The sequence below is a fragment of the Euleptes europaea genome, chromosome 12, assembly GCF_029931775.1.
Source record: "Euleptes europaea isolate rEulEur1 chromosome 12, rEulEur1.hap1, whole genome shotgun sequence".
NCBI classification, from domain to species: domain Eukaryota; kingdom Metazoa; phylum Chordata; class Lepidosauria; order Squamata; family Sphaerodactylidae; genus Euleptes; species Euleptes europaea.
Genome location: NC_079323.1, coordinates 25,845,769 through 25,860,623, shown reverse-complemented (window position 1 = coordinate 25,860,623; position 14,855 = coordinate 25,845,769). Strand labels below are relative to the sequence as shown.

Here is a 14,855-nt window from a genome sequence, read left to right as displayed (position 1 = left end):
TGCATGTAATGAAACCCAAGGGGATTTTGGAGTGGGTGAAACTTTATATCAGAATTAGGTGAAGCATTTCCTCTTTCTGTCGCTTCTCTGCCTCTGCCACTCATCCTTCGTCAATCTTCTTTTAAAAACAAAAACTACTTTGAGGTTCTTATAGAAAAGGTTGTGTATAACATAAAGTTAGCCCTTGAAAGCATGTGTTTTCAAAAGGATAGCACTAACAGTGATACTTTGCCTTGCATTTTGACCTTGAGGTAACAACAGCATTCGGTTTATGTGAAATGCGCATGCAGTCTCATGTCTTTTTCCTTGCCAGCAAAAATTTGTACTGTATGTTCCTGAATCCACTTCTTAAAGATTACCTGAATGAGGAATGGTTTATAACATCTTCAATATGAAGAGCACGAACCATTCTGTACTCCAGCTTTGGGTAGTGTTCAGCTAAAATAAGCTAGAGTCATGTGATCCTTAGGGCAAATCCTTGAACTACCTGATCCATGAAACTATTCAATATAAAGGAACTATGCTTTTTGTCATTAGCATTTCATAGGGCCACGAAGGCCCAGACAATATGACTTTGGGACCAAATTTAGACTCTCCTGTTTTAGACTTATGGTAGTACTCTATTTTTAAGGGCAGTTGTCTATTAGTACAGGCTGTTATTTCTTGTGGCAGACAGATTCCTAGCATACAACTGACTGATTTCAGGTTTACTGTATATGTGATGGTTTTCCCATATAGAGGTAATCACTGTGTAGGAAAAATGTCATATGTTAGAACCTAAGTTTTATCACTGAACTACAGAGCATGTGCAAGCTCTATGTTTAAAAAAATTAGTGCTGTCAATTTATCTGTGGTTCAGCGATGGTTTGGTGCAGCTCCTTAAAATATATGAGCTATTGAGTCTTATTGCAAATGCTCCTTTGCTGCCAAATGTCCAGTTAGCAGACACCACTTTATTTAGAACCCATTCAGCTTCATCTTTAGCTAAATGAAAGCCTGAAAGCCATTTTTTTTGTTCCTCTTAACTTTACACAATTTAAGTTATTGAACTAGACAGCAACAGAACCTACTAAAGGGGATTGCTATGAATTCTGGATGTTCTTTGTAGCTTCACTCTAACTAGTTCCTTGCCTAGTAATTCATACCTGACTTCTTTAAAAAGAGCATGAAGAAAAAAGTTATGTGTAATAATTTGGAAGCAGTGCAGTCAAACTTAATTTGGTTAAAGGTATTTTTAATATATGGGGCTTAAGGTGTTTTATGTTTAGATTAGTCTACAATGATAAGTTAATGCCCAGTTGTATGGGTAGCAGATTTTAGGGTTTTATGATGTATTTGGGTTTGTTATTAGAATTCTGAGATGCAGCAGCCAAAGCTAGACACAAAATGGTGGCATAGGGAACAGAAGATAAGAGCTCAAATGGAGGAGCCCGTTGCACTCTGCATCCATGAACAGTATACTTTGGGTGACTTGCAGAAACAGCACTAGAAGTTATTTGTTAAAAAAAAAACAGACAGAATGGGGGCAAGTTTTAACTCATTTCCCTTATGACAATAATAAATATTGGTCATATTGTTCAAATAGAGGGAATAAAAAGCATTGTACAGTAAATCAGTAAAACTGGAGGAACTTTATCATAGCAGAATATCACAACAAATACTTATTTGTTTTGGTAGTTACTAATCTGGATTCTTAGATCTGTTCTGATCTTGTTTAGATTGGTAATGCACCCTATAGCAAACATTTATGTGTGTGTGTATGTTAAGTGCCGTCAAGTCACTTCCAACTCATGGCGACCCTATGAATCAATGTCCTCCAAAGCGTCCTATCGTTAACAGCCTTGCTCAGGTCTTGCAAACTGAGGGCTGTGGCTTCCTTGATTGAATCAATCCATGCTCAGTCGTTAGGGTTGCCAGAAACCGCCGCCACCCAGCAGAAGGCGGGGTGGGGTGGGGGGTGGGGTGCGGGGTGAAGAAACCGCCGCAGCTGCGCAAAAGGCGTGATCGCGCAAAAGGCGCGGTGGGGTGGGGAAGAAACCGCCGCCGCGCAGAAGGCACGATCGGGTGGGGTGGGGGGGAGAAGGCGGGACAGCCCGCCCATCAGCTGGCCGGTGAGAGCGCACTGGGAGAGGGCCCGGCAGGCAAATTACCGTATTGACCCGAGTATAAGCTGAGGTGAGTTTTTTAAGCCAAAAATCATGGCTAAAAAACTCAGCTTATACTCGAGTATATACGGTAAAAAGCCCTTTGTGCAGACTGTAGTCAGCTTGGGGCAATGGTTAGAGCAGGACTCCCCAACCTTTTTGTGCCTGCAGGCACATCTGGAACACTGACAAGGCATGGCGGTTGCAGCTACAAAATGGCTGCCACAAAATGGCAGCTGCAGGAGGCGGAGCCAGCCATAAAATGATTGCCACAGCTTAACTTCAGTAACACAGTGCAGATCCTTTTGTTGGGGTGGCAGCTGCTGACAGAGTAATATTTTTTTTAAACTTTGCACAGCCAATCAAATCTCCAATAGTCTATCAGAAGCCTTGCTGGGCAAAAGCCCTACCTGTCCCCACTAACTTCCTAAAAACACTTGGTGGGCACCAGAAAAGGTGTCAGGCGCCCAGGCGCCCACAGGCATCATGTTGGAGACCTCTGGATTAGCGTGTTGGATAAGAGCCATGTAAAAATCCCCATTATATCACGGATCTGTTTAGTGCCCCAAGTCAATCACCATCTTAACCTTAAAATGGGGGAAGAGACCATGCTTGCTGCTGTGAGCTCCGTGGAGAAAGGAGATCACAAAAACCTAACCTGTGTGCATATTTTGTAAAAGAATAAAATGTCAAAATTGGCACTGAACATTACGCGTAGCTTTTCTCCTTAGTTGCAGAAATGGCAGTGAAATTCCTGTACATAAGCTAGTTTTAGTGTGAACATTAACTTTTTTATATCTAGGTTTGTTTATTAAATTATACCATCTGGCAGGCTCCTAATTTGCATTAGTGTACCTTCTTGACAAACTTCCTTGTTACATTGGCGTAATGCTGTGTTTATGATATTACCTTGTGAATCCATAGTCCTTATACAGCAGTCCTTCATATTTTAAGATGGGCCATTAGTGTGTAAAAGGATTTCCAGCTGTCCATTTCTTTATGGCATGGATTAAGGTCTAAAATTATGCTAAGAGTAGAAGACAGTGTTATGGGTACAGATATTCAGGAAAGGGCTATTCTGTACCTTAGAACTGTTGAAGATACAGAAAAATAAAGCAGGAATTAATTACAATTACTGTAAGTCTCTAAAACAAAATTAAAAAATGTAAACATTTAAAAACTGTTCTGACTCAGAGAATGAGGATTTCCATGCTTCATTACTCTTGTTTTGTGTAATTTGATTACTTCTTCCATTCTTCATCTGAGCCTCAGGGGAAACTGTGGTTCAAAGTTGAGTTTCTAATACAATACGTGAATGTAATAACGGAAAATAAATGAGTGTATATTTCAAAATTTGTAAAGCGGTGTAAATTCATTCTTTATTATTTTTCATAATTCAGTTCAAAATATAGGTGTCTTAGCTTTGATCTCTTAATATGGAATGGAATTTTTAATAATGGTGTTTGGCAAGCTTATATCTTTTTCTTTTTCACCATCATCTGCATATAGTAGACTGGAGATGTAGGCAGCATTTGATGTTGATGATAATTCTCACTTTTGTTTGTTTACAATTGATGTGCATACAAAGGGAAATTATAGAGGGAAAAGAAGAACATAAAGATATAAGAGGAGATTCCAGAAATAGAGGAATGGCAACAAAAGATGTTGGAATATGCAGTGATGGCCAAATTAACTACTACATTGAGGCTGGAAAACCATAGAGATAATTCTGTCTCTATATAATTGGAGCCATTGGTTTCCAGTAGATATCAAGCTGGAGTTAAATTGGGAAACGCTGGATCTGAATCTTATCAAACACATATACTCTGAAGTACTTCTCACATTTCTAGTTTTCTTTTTCAGTTGTTTCCAAAAGTAACCACGAGATTGAAAATAATCCATAAAAATAAAAACACTGCATGAGAGAGCTTCTCAAACTTTGGTTAGAATAGAAATAAAATTTGGTGTGGGAAAAACCAAATGTTTGCAGAGAAGCCTGGACCTTTGTCAGAGTAGAGGTTGTGAACTACCTTTAATTTCTAGCATTATAAATAATAATATATTTCAGATATACAGAGAGCATATTATACATTTTTGTGGATGAAACAGCTCCAAATAGTAAGCTTTTTGTTGTTGTTTTGTGTGTGTGTGTTTCCCCAATCCTAAAAAGGCTGTAGAATATTGCATTTCCAAGTTCTCCCTAGGGTCAGTTGTTGCTCTGAAACCTTAATGATTAAATAAAAATGGTTTATTTAATCCTGGGAAGACTTAATGGCATCAAATGTTAACATAAATTCTCCAGCCCTAGAGAGCCATGAAATGTAATATGGAAGAAAAATTGAGTACCATATGGAAACTCTAAAATAATACTTTGAAGAAATGTAGTTCAGCAAAAAAAATGAAATATAGATTAATTCATTGTATATCTATGCATTTAAATAGGGAAGGAATATAGATTAAAATTTATTTTATGAATTTTAAGGCTTAACTTGTGTACTACAAAGACAGACATTAGAACTATGTGAAACTCTTGGATTCTGGGAAGGATCATGTATACAAGGATATTGAAGGGTTCAGGTTGCCTTATAGCAGGGGTGGGTAACCTTTTTTCTGCCATGGGCCATTTGGATATTTATAACATCATTCGCGGGCCATACAAAATTATCAACTTAAAAATTAGCCGACCAAGCCTCAAGCAGGCAGCTGCCCCAGATGACCCCCCCCCAAACATGGGCAAGCAGGCAGGCATCCAACCGGTGGAACACTCGCCCACCTGGTGGCACAGGATGGTCTGTTGCACCAGCCGGGCGTAGCTGTCCAGCAGCTCACTGGAGTTGCTCCTGCTTTGCATGGTCGGGGCTCAGTTCTACAGCCAGCTCTTGCTACCTCCACCTGCAGGGATGAAATGAGGACACACTGGCTAAGAACTCGCCGCCCCCGTGCATTCTGCCCCTGCCCCCTTTAACCCCTCCATTGTTGCCACTTCCGCCCCCAGCCCTCTTGTAGTACAGAGGGAATATGTTTCTCCATGGCCCAGGCGGGAAAGGGTTATCACAATTTCTTGAGCGGTTCTAGCAGCTCCATAGCTAATGACTCTTCTGCAACGGGGGGGGAGGGAAGGTTCCTTTTCTCAGCAAAATAAACTCACGTCCACCTTGAATAGAGGCTATTCCTGTCTGCGGGAGGGGGCGGATCACCAGTCTTAGATCCTTCTGAGCTAGAGATCTTCCAGGACCCACAAAGGGCCAGACCAAATGTTTTTGCAGGCCTTAAATGGCCCCCGGGCCTGACATTCCCCACCCCTGCCTTATAGGGAGGAAGAGAAATCCCAAATTAAATCATATACTGATCATATACTGATAAATCACATACTGATAAGACATACGTATATTTGGAGGCTGAAAACCTCTGCTCCAACTGGAGTCCTGTGGAACGTAGCTTTATATTTATACAATCACATAATCGTATTGGAATCACATGATTGCCCATGCTTCTGGTTTCCTCCCACATCAGCATTCCCATAAGATATCCCATAGAGTGTAGACTTCAGCTGCCCCTGGGTTCTGGGTATGGTGTGGTCTGTCTTGCATCTCGGTGTGGATTTCACTCACTGGGTTTCAGTTTTGATCATTTTGCCATTACTTTGCCACTCCACCAACTGACAATTCTGAGATATATTACAGATCCTCTACCTTTTGTTTGGGTGGCAGCCAGAGATGCTTTTGCCTTACATGGAACTGTGAGGGCCTCTCTGCTTGCCAGAACAGAGGCTGCCAGGTCACAGGCTGAGAAATTACAGATGCTGTGATCAGAAGCGGGGGGGGGGGGAATTCCGAGATGGGATGAGTAGACTTTATTGTATCATTGGCTTTTTATTCCTTCCCAGCAGATTGGCACTTACACCATGCAGAATTACGCTGTACTGTCAAGTATGTATTTCTCAGACACACATCTGCCAGTTAATGGGAATACGGGTACATATGGAGGAATTTGTAGGGGAATATCAGTGGATGGAAGGGGGTTCTTAATTCCTCTTATGTCTGTTAATTCTCTTGTGCCAGGGCCCGCAGGTTGTTTTCCTCACAGCTGGGTTTTCTCTAGGCACAAAGCCCAGTTGGGGGGAAAGCAGTTAAAAAGAAAAACAGCCAGGGACAGTTTACAGCAGAGAATTGGTAGAAGGAAGGAACACAAGTCTCAAATCCTACAAAGCACGCACCCCCCCCCCCAACACATGCATGACTCTCACCTTAGAATTTTGAAAACAACAACAGTGTTGTCCAAGCACCTAGCCACTCATTCTGCCTTGAATGTAAGGGATGGAGGAAGGAGGAGCTGCCATTTTTCTTTTAGCCAATTCAGAGGATAGTAGCTTCTTTCATCTTCTGCTGGAAGCGCTGCCAACCACTTAGGAAAGAAACCCGGTACCATGCGTACTGCTTTTGGTCTGATAGTACCCTGCATTCAGTCTTCACTAGAGGCACAACACTGCTTCTGATCTGGCAGCTGATTCTACCTACATTTAATGAGTTTCCACCAGGAAGGATGCTTTGGGGGGGGGGGACTGTGCAAGGCATCAGTGGTGGGGGATAATGCAGGCCATTGCCAAGAATTCATGAGAGTGGAATACTGAATGCCATCATTTGGCCATTCCTGCTGTAGAGTTAAGAGACTGCTTTTATTTAATTAATTTCAGAATTGCAGGGGACCACCAGGGTCATCTAGTTCAACCCCCTGCCAGCGCAGGAACTACAACTATAACATCCGCAACAAGTAGGGTATCCAATCAATACTTAACAACTTCCAACGACAAAGAATCAACCACCTCACGAAGAATCCACATTTAACAGTAGGCATTCATTTTGAATGTTATTGTACAAATGGTGGCTAATTTTCAACAAATTTAGTTTTTTTTAAAAAAAAAAAAACACCAACAAAATGTTTCAAACATCTCTGTGTTGCGAGAAACTCTCTGAGTTTGTGTGGTTGAGGTGTCAGACTGGGACAGGAGAGATCCAGGTTCAGATTCCCATGTAGCCATGAAACTCAATGGATGACCTTGGGCCAGTCACATAATTTCAGCCTGTCTTCTCCATGAGATCAGACTTCTCTGTGGTGACTCTTTGCAATTAAATACACACTGTTCTATTGCATAATTATATTCCACAGGGTTTTTGAGAAGGCAAGATGGAGGCAGGAAATCCTTGCATGCCATCCTGAGATTCTTCAAGGAAGGGTGGGTTATACATTTGATGAGGTTGGTTAAACTCTACCTTATTTGGGGCTTGTCTTACATCTCTTGATTGCCTTTGTACAAGGTATGCAAAATGTTCATGTAAAGGTGAGGAGGGATTTTTTTTTTTTACTGAATAGATATTTGAGTCTAAGTTTTTAATTAGGTACTTCCAGCTTTCAAATGCCCTTATTAGCACAAGCTCTTTTCACTTCATCAGCTTCTGTTATGAGAACACCTTCCTAATGGTCTCACATTAAGGATCACAGCATATAGATATCTGGGATATTCCCATGCAGTTTAGTTTTAGATGAAATTATCTAAGAAAGTGTTCATTCAGTTAAGAAAGGGATGTTCACTGAGAAATAGCGTTTTTAAAAATTAGAAGAGTAAATAATATATGAAAAGACTGAAATAGTCCAGATTAGTTGTTGTCTGAAACCCTGTCTACACACACACACACACACCATAGTAAGATTGCATGGGAATTATCACCACGTAAGGAAGTGGCCAACTGTAGAAGTCTTTTCCCACCAGATGGCCCTTCAGGGGCAAGGAATATATCAATTGAGCTTGACTATATGGCTGCTAAGTTCATACGTATTCCCCAGAAGTTTTGGACCATGTCCCAAGGATGTATCTTCTGTGACACTGGATGCATGTGTAAAGGGCATTCCGTTGGGAGCGCACAATACATTTGCACCAGTGTGCAATGGACTGTGTTTGATTATCAAAGAACAATTCAGTTAATTCATGCCCACATTTTGTGCACAGCCAGCCTTCCAAATATAATATTAAAGAGTCAATTAATGGGCAGATTTTACTGTTGCTTTGTTCTGTGGTTTGGGTACTACACTCTGCAGACTGTGCCAAAGATGCATGACATCATTACTAATTCAAACTGAAGGTAGACCGAGGCTTGGGAACTACAGGAAGTTTGGTCAGGAAGTGTAGGATTTGTGAGTCATTTCATGTGAATGTGTATGGTGTGAGCCATTCCTGATAATATTCAGCCAAACCACATTGTTGATTTTGGAAGATTTGGCGTGGGAAATACAAGTATAAACTTGACTCCCCCACCCCCCGCCCAGCACTTTATTTGTATTTATTTCTAAAGTAACTTAGTTTTCTCAGATGGTCATTTTTTCTTCATTTCCTGAGTCTTTATTTATTTAACAGTTGTAGTAGAACAGAAGACCCTAAGGACGTTAGTGTTCTGTATGGAAGAAGAATCAGCATTTTCCAGAGATCATCTCCTGTTTTCTGCATGAAAGGGAAATTTCTGTTTTGAGCCAGGCAGCCGCGCTTTGTAATTTGTTTTTCATGAGCTCAGGCTTCTCTGCGCTGACTCTTTGCCAGTCTTTGCAATTAAATGCAGTTGGCTCAGTTCCATTATTATTTTTTCATTGGTCTATCAGCTTTAAGTTTTTTCCTTAACAAAATATATTAATAACATTAACATTTCCCAAACTTTTTATCTGAATCTGTCAGCATCATAAAATGAACCGTGTCCCATTTGGTTTCAGGCCTGGTCATGGGACTGGAGCAACATTGATTGCCCTGGTGGATGGCCTACACCGGGAGATGAACAGACAGACTGTGACCCTACTGATTCTCTAGACCTCTCAGCTGCTTTCAATACCACCGATTATGGTGTCTTTCTGAACTGCCTTTTGGGGTTAGGACTGAGAGGCATCATTTTGCGGTGGTTTCGGTCCTACCTGAAAGCTTTCAGAAGGGGTTGCTTGGGGGGTTGCTGCTTGGTTCCTTGACCTCTAGTCTATCTTTTCTCCTATGTTTCTTTATTTACTTAATGATTCTGCTCGAATGACCAATAGTTGTTAAGCAGGACCACACAAAAGCACAATGGCCAAAATATTAATATTTAACATATTCCCCTTATCCTTTAAAATAGGCAGCCTATCTTTACCATTTCTGATTTATTTGTTATTTTAAAATTTTCAGGAAGGGTGAGTGCCTTCTTTCCATTATCAAATGGCTCAACCAGTCTCTATCAACCTCAAATAACGGACAATTAAAAAAACAAGTGACTTATTGTATGTTATCCTTTTTTCTTTTTTTTTTGACCTACACTTGAAACCACTGGGTGAGATCAACTAGAGAATTGGGCTGGATTGTTACCAATACGCAGATGACACTGAGCTCTGCCTTGCGCTTCCAGCAGCTCTGGGGGAGGCTGTGGAAACCTTGGTGCATGGAGGCAGTTTTGGAATGGATGAGGGCTAGGAAACTGGAGCTTAATCCTCACAAGAAGGTGGTGCTGCTGGTGGGTAGACCTGGCTATTGAGGTGTCTCCAGTTCTAAATGGGGATGCACTCCCCAAAGGAGCAGTTTTGCAGCTTGGTCACGCTCCAGGAACTGGGGCTCCTGTTGAATAAGCAGATGGCTCTGATGGCCAGGAGCATATTTCAGAAGCTTTGGATGGTGAGCCAGCGGCAGCCTTTTGTGAGTAAAAAAAATACCTCGCCACTGTGGTGCATGCCCTGGTAACATCTAGATTAGATTACTGCAGTACACTCTACATGGGACTGTCCTTAAAGAGTGTCCAGAAACTACAATTGGTACAGAATGCTGTGGCAAGAATGCCGACTGGAGTAGGTCATAGGAACCATATCATTCAAGTCTTTCTCCATCTACACAAGCTTCAGAGTTGCTTTTGGGTCCAACTCAAGGAGCTGGTATAGAGTTGCGAAGTCCTTTTTCACCCCCAGCGGGAGGTTTTGGGGGCGGAGCCTGAAAAGGGCAGGGTTTGGGGCGGGGAGGGATTTCAATGCCATAGAGTCCAATCACCAAAGCGGCCATTTTCTCCACGTGAACTTATCTCTATCGGCTAGAGATCAGTTGTAATAGCAAGAGATCTCCAGCTAGTAGCTGGAGTTTGGCAACCTCTATGCTGGTATGGGCCTTTAAAGCCCTTTATTCCTGGTCTCTGATTTTTGTCATGTTGCAGTGCAGTCCTAAACAGAATTACACCCTTTTAAGCCCATTTGAAGGCTGAGAAAGGTTTAGGGTTGCAGTTAATTATCATGTTTAGGTCTGCAGTTAATTATCATGATTTCTAGCACTAATTGTTTTATTCATTCTTATCCCAGTTTCAGCATGTTAAATCTTTTATCTATTACTTCTAGCAGATATTTAAACTCAACTCACTAATGTCTTCTTGCAACTCTTTTTTCTGCTCTCTGTTGGATTTCTTCAATATTTTCCCTATCGTTTCTCTCTCTCAGCTTGTCATTAATTTCTTCCAGTTTTTAAAGACATTTTTCATTCAAACCCTTTAAACTACACTGCAAATTCCTTTAGCGTAAAGGTAAGTTGAACATGGGTTTTCCGTTTGGGATAAATATTGCCCTTTGCCACTTCTAGTTTTCATTTTAAGAATATTTCAGTTATTTAAATAACTTTATAATCACACTTTTTAATACATTCCTTAATTAACTTCCTAGTCTCAGTAATCACAGCCTCATTAAATACCCAGTCTTGATAATTGTACATAGTTTCATTGCTCAACCCAATTCTCATTAATTAAATGAGCTCTTATTGTTTACTCACAAGTTCATTAATTATAGTAACCATCATTAATTACTCAAGAGGGCAGTGATTTCATGATCTGGGGGTATTCTTATGCATAGTTCATGTAAATTTCTGAGATGCCAAATCGCAGGTAAACATGCAGACATCTTCCATCCCTTTTTTGTACAAAGGATAAACTTGGTCGTCATTGTTCCTCACTTGAGTGTGCCAAAGGCACAGCCTCTGGCTGCTGCAATGGTAAAGTGGTGAGAACAGGATTTTTTCTGAATACACTACTGGTGCCGGAGATTCAGGTCCTACTTCCTCATTATCCTTGAGTATTGTGGACGGGGATGCAACCTGCCTGGCGTTTGAGCAATTCTGGGAAAGCTTCCTGTCTTATAATACAAGAGAAAATTGATATATAAAAGTCTGCATAGCATAATGCGTATAGCACTGTCATGTTAGCAGTTGCTTGAACCACATGTGTACAAGAAGGGATACAGGCTGATTTTCCCAAGTATAGTTGGTGGGTCACAAATTGTGATTCGGCTAATGCTAATTAATAATAATAATAGTAATAATAATAATAAGCCTTGAGGCAGAGCCTTATACTACCACACATGTCATAATGTAGAGACAGTGTCAAGGGAAATCAAGAGATGAAATTAAGTAAAGCAGCAGGGAAGAATAGAAGGGTCGGAACAGGCAGGAGGGGAGGAATATTGCAGCCTATTATGTTTTGTTCAAGATAAAGAGTTATATGAAGCTGAAGACAGACGTAACATTTCCTAGAGACGGGGGCAGTTCAATAGTATACCATTGTTGTCTGCAATCCAAACATCTAAATGTATATTTTTTCCTGTCTCACTGCAGCCACTAGCGGAATTGTTATGCATTTTTTAGCACTGTTCTTTCTGAACCACTGAAAACCCTATACCTCCTCCAAGAAGGGAAACCACTGGTCATAGGTGATGGGTTTACCACGTGAAAAATGCAGAGTGACTACAAGTCTGCGTAGTAGTAAAAATTTAATACAGATGACTACATGGAGAAAAACCTTAGTGTGGCTTTTTTCCATTCTGCACCTTGGTTACGGCCCCTGCCACTGCCAAAGTTTATCTGGCTATCCAACTATTAAAGATAGATTAAAGCTACAGCCACTGAATTGCTTAGGAGAAAATAACACTGAAAATATTCCATCTGTTTGCTACAGCAATTGATAGGAATTATAGAGAATAGGAAACCGGACCAAGAACAAGGGCATTGTTAAAAGTATTTCTTAACAAATGACCTCCTAAGCTAGCAATTGTTGAGGAACTGTGGCATAAAAGTTAAGTATATTTTAGGGAAGTTAAGCATATTTTATAGAACAATGTGGATGGATATTATGGGATTATTCTTTCTTTTTTTCTGGCAGAGCCTTTAATTACTGCATATGTTGGAAAAAATTAGCAGACAAAGCACTTCCTGGCATAGAGACGCAAAGATGGTGGAAAAACTTCTGCAACAGGAACCCTGTACGATAGACCTAAGCACCGGAGATTTGCCCAGTACTGTTCAACATACTTTGTTCTGTAGAAGGCTGCAGTTGAAAAAATTTGCATAACAGTGCAGTACTTACACATGGTGCATATTCCTGTATGTTCTCAGTGTAGATAATGTATGTCAGATGCATGTTAACATGAGTCTTAATTTTTCATTGTGTGAACCAAAGTTTAAGGCAAACAATTGTTCCTGCACCAATCAAAAGAAAGATTAATTTTAAGGTTCTTTTTTAAGTTTAGGATGAGAAAGGAGAAAAGGATAAAAGAAAGTCATGGCTTCTCTCCCAAACCATGGCTCGTAACCAACCAGACTCTGGTCTCTGACTATATTTTACCATTGATTTAGCCATTTTATTAAAATATCTATTATTTATCTAACCTTATAAATGTTTTATAAAGGTCATTTTAGAGGAACTATCAGATGTCTCTCTAGATTAGTCCCTTTTGCTACTGCCATAAAATGTGCTATATGCAGGAAGAATTTTATACTATGGTTTCCCTGATAGATGCTTCTAGGCAACACTCAGTCAAATAATTATATAGTTGAAACTTAGTTTAAGGCTTGTTTGGATCAGCAGTCTTCAAGTTTTTTTCACATTGAGGATCCATCTTTAACTCCCAAGTGGCAGCCTGGGATCCCACTGAGCTGCAACCTATTTGATTTTGAACCTTGCCGACCCCCCCTCAACATACATATACACATTGAAAATGTTGTTCTTTGCCCTCTCCCTTCCCGAAACTGTGGATATACTTACAACTGTTGAGGCACTATAGCTGTGTGAAAGTAAATGTCCTATTTGATTTAAATGGGCTAATACAACTACAGCCCTGACCTGGATGGCCCAGATCTCAGAAGCTAGGTAGGGTTGGCCCTGGTTAGTACTTGGATGGGAGACCACCAAGGAATACCAGAGTTGCTATGCAGAGGAAGGCAATGGCAAACCACCTCTGTGACTCTCTTGCCCTGAAAACCCTACTGGGTTACCATAAGTCAGCTGCGCCTTGATGGCACTTTACACACACAATACAACTACAAGTAGACCAGTGTTAAAAGTCTGGGCAGTGTTGTCACATCAACTGGAAGAAGATGAAAATTCAGTCTCACCCTTTGTGGGTTAAAAAGACTGGTTGACTAGAGATCTGTCTTAGCTCTGAACTGGTACTTCAAACAAGACAGAGATGATACTCATCAGGAAGGCTGATGTTTTAGAGACACTGGATTCACATAGTGGATGGAGTGGCATCTGTGGGGCACGTTAAGAGTTGGGGTACTCTTGGACCCACCTTTGCCTTTGAAAAACAGGTTGGCTTAGTAGCCAAGAGTGTCTTCTATCAGCTGCATCTGGCTCACCAACTCTCTCTCTATTCTAAGACTGATTTGGCCACAGTGATCTATGCTTTTAAAGCCTTGTGGTTTGGACTACTGTAATACACTCTACATTGGGCTGACCTTCAAGACAACTTGGAAACTGCAGCTCAATTATTGTCAGGGCTAGCTGGTGGGGAAACGTGTTCCCCCTCTTAAAACAGCTACATTGGCTGTCAGATTGTTTCCAGTTCAAGGTGCTGGTGATGGCCCTTCATGGCCTTGGACTCATATCTGAGGGGCTGCCTCTTCCCATATGTCCCCATATGCCAACTGTGGTCCTTAGGCTTCCACCTATTGACTGACTGGGGCACTCAAGCTGCATCAGCCAAAGCCCATGCCTTTTCCATCACAGCTTTGTCTTTGTCAAATGGGCTCCTTAAGAGTTACACCCTTATAAGCCTATTGAAAACAATATGCTTAGAAGGGTGTGATTCTGTTTAGAATTGTACTGTTAACTGTACTAACATGTTCACAAGAAGGAGCAGTATATTTTTACTGCAGACCCCCAGTTTCCTCCATTTTATTCCTGTGAGTCCTTTGATCTCCAGAAACAAAATTTGGGTGCAATGTAAGGGAATGTAGAAAAGTCCCAATTCATGAAGACTGTGGATGGTTCAATACACACCATTATATATATTTATCTTGCTAGAAACTGTCAGAAATATAAGATGTTTTGTTTTGTTTTGTTTTGTTTTGTTGAATCGGACCACCTATAAAAGAAAGCCATAAAATGTACCCTTAATCAATAATGGTGCTACACAGACTCAATTATACCCTTTTGGTTATCCTTTTAGAAGCAGTAAGGTTTTGAATTTCTGGCACAGGCATTTACTATTGCCTTTGAGGCAGCTTTGACAGCAAACATCTGTTTTAAACTGCACTTAAACTGAATAAAACAACTTGGCATCAACCCCTTGGCCTGTGTCGATTAGCTAAAAATTGTACCAATGCTTGAAAGCTGATATTGCCTTGTATGTTACCACAGTATTTACAAATATTACATTAGAAGTATAAATTAAAGATGTACTAGG

At 40.7% G+C, this 14,855-nt stretch overlaps 1 protein-coding gene across 1 annotated transcript in view; it reads right to left on the bottom strand.

The window, feature by feature from the left end:
* The window catches only part of RFC3 (replication factor C subunit 3), a 132,364-nt gene that overhangs the window by 94,024 nt on the left and 23,485 nt on the right, over window positions 1-14,855 (bottom strand). The gene's annotated exons all lie outside the window — the stretch shown is intronic.